The sequence below is a fragment of the Carassius gibelio genome, chromosome B15 (assembly GCF_023724105.1).
Source record: "Carassius gibelio isolate Cgi1373 ecotype wild population from Czech Republic chromosome B15, carGib1.2-hapl.c, whole genome shotgun sequence".
Classification (NCBI taxonomy): domain Eukaryota; kingdom Metazoa; phylum Chordata; class Actinopteri; order Cypriniformes; family Cyprinidae; genus Carassius; species Carassius gibelio.
The window spans coordinates 14,277,734-14,285,790 of NC_068410.1; positions in this window are offsets into that span (position 1 = coordinate 14,277,734).

An 8,057-nucleotide genomic window follows, 5' to 3' on the forward strand; every position below is an offset into this window, starting at 1 on the left:
CCACGTGGCAGCAGCAGAGCCAAATCTCTTCCGCTATCCCGTCGCATCTTAGACAGAAATTCACTCTGAATCAGAGCAGCCACACATGAAGCGGTGATAAGATGCTTCTCGAGGATTCAGGTAAACTCTGAGCCCTGTGTCAATGAGGAGTTCTCAGAATGTATCCACGTGTCTTCCCACATCATTACACAAGTCCAAGCCTCCTAACCCCATTTTGCCAGCATGTAAACAGAAGGCAAACATCGCTCCTGACCTTTTCTTATACTTCACTGATTGCCGACCTGAAGCAAACAAGCCGATTCTTTCCATTTAAGCTCAGCAACACTTCAAAGTTTCTTTGACCTCATGCTTTTTTTCTAAATTTTGTCTCAACTGCCTGCTCAAATTTCTCCTGGCTTAACAGATAAACTGTACAGCAGCAAAAACACTAGAACTCAGTAAAAAAAGAGCACGCACTCATCTCACATGGCTTCCTGTCAATGCCGTCCATCTGTTCCACAGTAATCCACGTTCACCTTTTCAACCGTAGAGCCATGGGTGCAGAAGGAGCCACTCGAGGTTGGAGCCAAACAGACACAGAGTACAACAACACAAGAGTCAGTGCCGTAACTTCCCCTCCCTCCAGTTCAAATTTGGGGGCTGGATTTGGTGGGAGGCGAGCGTGCCTCAGTGAGCATGCTCTGAAACGAAAGGCACACTTTTATACGCACATTACAAGTGATTTCCAGCCCCTGGGTCCCTCCTCCCCTCCTCATCAGAAGGAGAGGAGGGAAAGAACTTCCCCCCACCCGATCAATAACAAGTCCAGCTGCCCGAGGCGAGCGCTGAACTTTGCCGGCCGCTTGCTTTTCTTTATTGGAGGCAGGTGGCTAAATGGCAAGAGGTCTGTACCACAAATGGGAGGCTCCCGGTTTCCACTGAAACCACTGCTGGGAAAACGGCATCTAACTGACCCCCTGACCCTTCGAGAGCCCCGGGGCATCACAAAATGACTGGCTTTCCCAACAACGTGGTTTTTCTGTAAAGAATAGGAATGTGAAAGGTAAAAAGACACCTGAGCAAAAGTGTTCAACTGGTTAAGTAAGATGTGAAATACCTACTTGTGTTACTGCTCTTCTCAAGTGACACACCTCCCTTAGTGAACTCCTTGACCTCTACTGAAACTCAAACAGGTCTTAAATTATTTCTTTCTACACTACCCTTCAAACGTTTCAGGGTCAGTAAGATTGTTTATGTGTTTGAAAGAAATTGTTCATGCTCACCACGGCTGCATTAATTTGTTTAAAAATACATTAAAAACAGTGATGCTGTGAAATATTATTACAATCTAAAATAACTAATTTATTTTTGAAAATGTATTTTAAAATGTAATATTCCTGTGACGTGTTTATTCTTGTAATGCAAAATGCAAAGCTGAATTTTCAGCATCATTACTCCAGTCTTAGTGTAACATGGTCTTTCGGAAATTATTATAATATGCTGAATTGCTGCCCAGGAAACATTTCTTATTATCAATGTCGAAAATTTGTTGTGAAAAATTTTTGTGATGCTTAATTTTTTATCTTATTTTATTTTTTAACTGTGAGATTTCTTAAAAATATTATTTGATGAATAGAAAGTTCAGGATTTATTTACAGCATTTATTTGAAATATAATTTTTTTTGTAACATTAACATGTAGCATGTAGCATATTTGTTTAATAGAAATCATATTATTTAATAGAAAATGAGATTATACTGTAATCTAGAATACTTTATTCTGCAAGTTTTCTGTAATAGTCATTAAACTGCCACTATATTTCCGACATTGTGCTACTATAATCTCATGTCTGCTATTCAGTCTGAATTCTCGCTCTCTGTTTTCTACTTGATTAAGTAATTTCAACTCCAGTCAATATTTCAGGGTATTTATTTATTTGTTAAGTAGCCATGTAATAAATGATATGTCATTACCAGAATTAACTGTGCAGTATCCCTTACATAACCATGCATTTGAAAAGGACTGACATTTATGATGTTTACTTTGTTAATTTCTAATACAAACACAACCACAACAAACGAAACATCTACAACACAAAATTCACAGAACTCTAAGAGAAAATTAAGCAAACTGAGCAATTCAAATGGTCAAAGAAAATGATTGATTATGGATAATATACATTTAAAATGTAAAACAGTATAATACTGATTTACAGTATGAAGGTGAAGACACACCTCCCATGGTGTTTTTCAATGTGTGCATGTCTGTTTTCACTCTTCTATCTGTGTGCGGCTGTCTGGATAACTCTGATAAGCGCCTTGTCTCAGTGTACATGCTGCTGTATTTGCCATTTCACTGATCAACCGGATGAGACTTTTTTGCTTGCCGAGTGTAGCAAAACAAACCATTGCTGTAGTCACCCATAAACGCGTACTTATCACAAACCACTCTATCGCAGACAAAAACAGGCATGACCCATGGAATCACTGCTCGTATTCTCCAGCCCGCTCTCACAAACACACGCTGCGCTGATAAGCCTGAAGAGCAAACAGACTCATTCTAGAAAACGTGATTTAGCTGGAACAAGCTTCTATTCAGAGAAACATGACTAAATTCATCAAAACAAAACTAAAGGTTGGTTATTTCTCTTTTAAAATCGATCAAATAATGAGATTTTCTACATTAGGTATTACATTTTATGCTATCCATTTAAGAAAGTCTGTGCAGGGTGTTTCTGCAATGCTCTGGCGATTCTCTCTCCTGCCCCAGTTTCTAAGAGAATCTGTCTGCATTCAAACCAGGTTGTACAATGAGGACATTAGTCCTTTGAGACATTCTCTCAGCCTCCGTCTAGCTCTCTCCTCTTTCACACACTTTTTTCCTGTCTTTCCCTGATTGCCACCCTACAATGAGAACCCTACCTCGTTCTCTTCATTCCTCTTCCCTCTTAATACCTGTCCATCATACCATGTCCCTGTAGGCACCAAACAAATACCAAGTTAATGTCTTACCTCAAATAGTTTCTATTCATTTTCTAAAACGCTGGAGCATCATTATCTAGAACAGAGGTTTTCAGAATGGGGTCCAGGGACCCCCAGATGGCAAAAACAGGTCTGTGGGGTGAAACAAAAAATAAAGTGTAAGACTTGCAATTTTCATATTTTCAAGTAAAGTTTATGCTGGTATTTTATCTTTTTAGGGAGTTAAAGTCCCTAAAGTCCCTTTATTTTTTCTATTAAAAATGGATTTTTTTGTAAAATGTGCTATACAAATAAATCTGAATTGAATAGAAACAGTATAAATAATATTTTAATTCTTTCTTTTAACCTTAGTACATTGACCACATAAATTATTTAATATTTAAACATCATATTGTCTTTATAATATCATACAAGTTTATGGTATGCTTTATAATTAAAGTTCATTACAAAATTTAATTAATTAGGTAATATTATTGAAACAATTCAGAAGGTGTTTACACAAAACCGCCATTGTTTTCCATAAACAAATCGCCCGATTAGTTTGGCGGGTGTCAGGGTAACTACAAAGGAGAGAATTAAATGAAGGAGGACTGCTCCAGATGATTGCAGATCGGTCAAGGTCAAAGGTTATGGGAAAAAAAAGGAGGTAAAAAGAGCACTCGTGCTGAGGTGAAGGAGGTTGTCTGACTGGGTAAGAACAAAACGGTGCAGGGAGGTGCAGAAGTGGGGGAGGAAGATTGTCATTACGGTGACCAACAATAAAAGGTTTAAGCCTGTGAACCTTCAAAGCCAAAATAATGCCAATTAGGCTTTAAGAGACCCTAGCATGGATTCAGCCAGTGGCTCTTAGCCAGGGTCCTATTTGTCAGCTTCAATCAGCTTTAGTCAGACAAACAGCTTGCATTGTCTGTGCATAAAAACTACATCAAGAACAAAAGCTGAACATTTACTGCCATTCTTGGGTCACGCCTTGCCATAACACAGCAGCATTGACCGGCGATCCACTGCACTGACCCTATGACTTTACGAAGTGAAAACAAATAAGAATGTGGCTTAACTCTGCGATGCAAAGGCAGCTGCTGCCTGTCCCATTGATGCTGAATAGCATGTGGTTATCTGGGTTTCATCTGCAAATAAAAAAGAAAGAACATAAGCTAAATCTCAACAAACAATGAGTGGACTATTTTAATTTGTCGTGGTAAGTAAATCAGATCCTAATCTCTCCCAGTTGTTTGCATTAATAAAGCTACTAACCTCTTGAGCCTGGAACAAAGATCTGTGCAAACAGCAGCAACTACAGTGCAGTTCATATGTTCAAGCAAACACCCTATATTTATTACACTTTAAGTATTTGCATAGTCTTTCTGCCACAAATATATAATGAAACTAATGGATGCTTATTTAAAAGAATTACAGACAGCAGATAGAAGTGTTTGACCCCGTTGCTATGAAAATTTGTGACATTCTATATTGTTAGGCTATTTTTGAATATTAAAATAATAATAATAATACTTTTATTGTAAGGTATCTGTGCAAACCATAGACTGTAAATGGCAAATTAATAGCAAATTTTCATTGCCGCTTTTTTTCGTAATAGACTAGAAACACCTGCACAACCCCACAATGGACCTTTTGTGTGCATGTTAGAGTCTAAAAACTGGCCTTGAACTAAATGAGCTTTACAGCAAACAAAAAAGTTGAAAATTCACAGGTGTTACACTGATGTTGCATGAGGCAGTGGAGTAGCTACGGTACATGCATTACACAGGATGAAGCTCTATTGCCTCCTACTGGAAATAAACGGAAGTTCCCGAGGTCCTTCCCGATTGGCACTGTAGTATGCTACAATTTGCAGCTCTTTTCATGTGTTGGAAAGGTTTTTGGATATCTGAAATTAAAACAAACACTTTTCAAAGCCTATATAATAGATGTGTGAATGAAACTGAAATACATTTTCCTTTTCTTGTCTTTAAAATTCAAGTAAATACACTTCACCTTTACAAAAACGTTAAACAAAATCCTTTAAAAATTCAACACACACACGCACACACACACACACACACACACACACACACACACACACACACACACACACACACACACACAAACATATATATTTATGTTTTTTTTTCTCTTCACAAATAAATCAAGAAAACTGGCAGACTTACCTGAAATGTCGTATTTAGGATGGTTAGATCTGTACAATGTGTCCATAATTTGTAGAAACAGAACTTCCTCTTGAAATATTTGCAAACCTCTTTATTTTTACATTCAGTGACAAACAAAAGCTACAAAACTTATTCTGTCTCTGAAAGAAAAGTGAACAAAAAAACAGCAGTATCAAATATCAACACTGAAAATAAAACGTTATTCCGGTGAGATGGCTGTTGACTCATAATGGGAGAGCCAGGGGCTCAGTGTCTTCACACACTTTATATGTGTGCGTGTGTGTGCATGAGCCCTCCTTTCACTCCACATATACGTGCCTTTGCCATCGGCATTGCACTAATATATGTCTTGTCTTTAAGAGGGCACTTCCCTTTTTTCTCTCTTTTTGACTGGAACTGAAATCAATGGTCACGCAATTACAGAATGTGGATTTGTCAACTGATGTCTGGCTGCTAAAGTGCGTGTGGGGAGCACTATACAAATACCCAATAAGAGGTTCAATAAGAGCAGTAACACTGCTGATTGCCGACTACGGTCCCATCAAAACCAGACAGCCAGTTCCAGGTGTTTTATTCTGTTGAGAGGCAATATTGCATATTGGCAAAGAACATCAATGTTCACTCAAACGTCTCAAGGCGGCCTATTGACTCTCCACCAGGGAGCAGAGTCAACCATTTGGAAGTTATAGCTCCTTTCAAACTGTTTTAAGATAGGAACAAACGTTCAGAGCTGGAAAGTGCTGTCTCGAGAGGCCCCGTCACCGATAATTAGTGATCAATCACGAATTAGTTTAAAAGCTTGAAAAGAACACTGAGAGCATTATTAGATTGCAGAGATTCACTGCTCTCCAATAATGACTTGGATTTTTAGAGGACTGAAATCCTCCAATCGTTTGTCAGTCTCCTCTATTGCCAATCACAGCCATTAATCAGGGGAAGGTCCAACCGGCCCATGTCTGAAAGATTGCAGGTGCCAAACAGAAAAGAAGGGGAAAAAAGGCTGCTTACAGCTTGTGTAATTAGAGGACATTAACTCAGAAGGAGTCAACTGCTTCAGGTTCATCACTATGTGATAAGTATACTTTAAGCATTTGATATTGCTATGACTAAGTCTTAAAATGCCACTAGGCCTTGAAAGATTCATCAGAGTCATTTATGTTAATTCAATAAGATCTAAACTGAAAGGTATTTGCCAATATTGTCTTCATTTACAAACAAATACAAGCACGGTTACCAAATGTACATGCAGTACATAGTGGTTTAAAACTGTGGCTACTTGCAACTAATCTAAAATATTTCCATGTTTGCTGTTTGCTATTGAAACCACTCTCTCCTTTAAGGATCTCTGACAGTAGGTGACCTGAACTGACCGGCTCTCTGTAATTGAGCAAATACATCAATGCTGCATTTGTTCAATCTAATTTCAGGCTGTTACTAGAGGGCATGTTTATCGAAGAGCACAAATACGTCTAATAACTCTGATTAGCCCACAAATCACAGGCTGAAGGAAGAAGCCGGATGACAAGATACAGTACCTGAGGTTAAACCAGTACATTAAAGATGTAATATCGTTGTCCTTAAGAAACCAGACCTTTCTTGTTTTCCCTGTGGCTTCAATGACTGATTCAGTCTGAAGCAAATTTGTATTTTATTTTTTACAATCAAACAGTTGTAGCTCTCAGTTTCAGTTATTGTGGCTTAAACTTAACATTGACACTAGAAAAAGCCTTCTATAGTTTGATAATTTACTGTTAATATACTCACTTTTTTGTAACAGCTGAACTCGATGAACTACTGAAAATGGTGACGTACTTGATAAATGTGTGAAACAATTTTGACTGAAATTAAACTTCCAATCGGCTGGTATCACGCTTTTAAAAGTAGGCTACCTCACCTGGTAAGGTGCGAAATGGCAGACAGCAGATGACAGAAAGGCAAAAGACGCTTGACTACACCAAGATAATATGCACCCTCACACAAACCCACCTCTCCTCTTTTTCCCCCCAAAAGGCAAATCTTTTTTTAATGGATCCTGGCCCAATTTGGCTAGAGATGTGTCTTAATAAAATGTACAATTATTCCCTTAGAGTAATTTAAAGTGAATGAATTATGGATCATTTCTCAGCTCTTTTTTTATTCTGATATATCACTCTGCTGTATTTTATATTTTTGGGACACTGTTCATGCCGTCAGTCAGCAGCCATGAAGTACACAACTGTCCCTTGTTCGAATCATTTCGGAAAATCGGTCCTTTCAAACATTTTGCTCCAAAGAACCTATTCATAAAAACAAGATGCAAGTGCGTCATCGTGTGGCTCTAGACATCATGACGTGGCATATTTGCATGCTAAGTGGAATAATTGACTCCCGGCCATTGAATTATTAGAAAAAGAATGCACACCCGAGGTGTAGGGGTGTGGATTATTTTCCTAATAATTTAACAGCCTGGAGTCAATTATTCTGCATACTGCGGTTACCACACCTCAAGCCATCGATCAGATGATCCATTTAAAGGGATTCGTCCGGTTTTTGTACCAAAATTGATAGATTATTTCTTCCGCATCTCATCCAATGCCTCTTTTGCTAGTTCCAAAATGTAATTTAAAGCTGGTAATGGAGGCTTGAGCCATTGATCGCATTCTAATGCAGATATTTATGAAGTTATTAGAAATAGAGCAAAAGAGACATGGACACAGAACAAGAGAAAGAAAGAGAGAGGGCTTTTAATTAGGCTACCACAGTGCTGTTATTGCCTCGTTAGTGGGGAATGTCATGTGTACCCTTTAAGTTGCTACACTATATCCTGTAGGCTAACTGATAAAATCGTCAGGGCAGTGCTGACAACACCTTTTGGTGCAAACTGCTTTACTGTTATTTCAGTTAATTATGCAAAGTGACATAGAAATGTAAGGTCAAGAGAGCTGCCTGG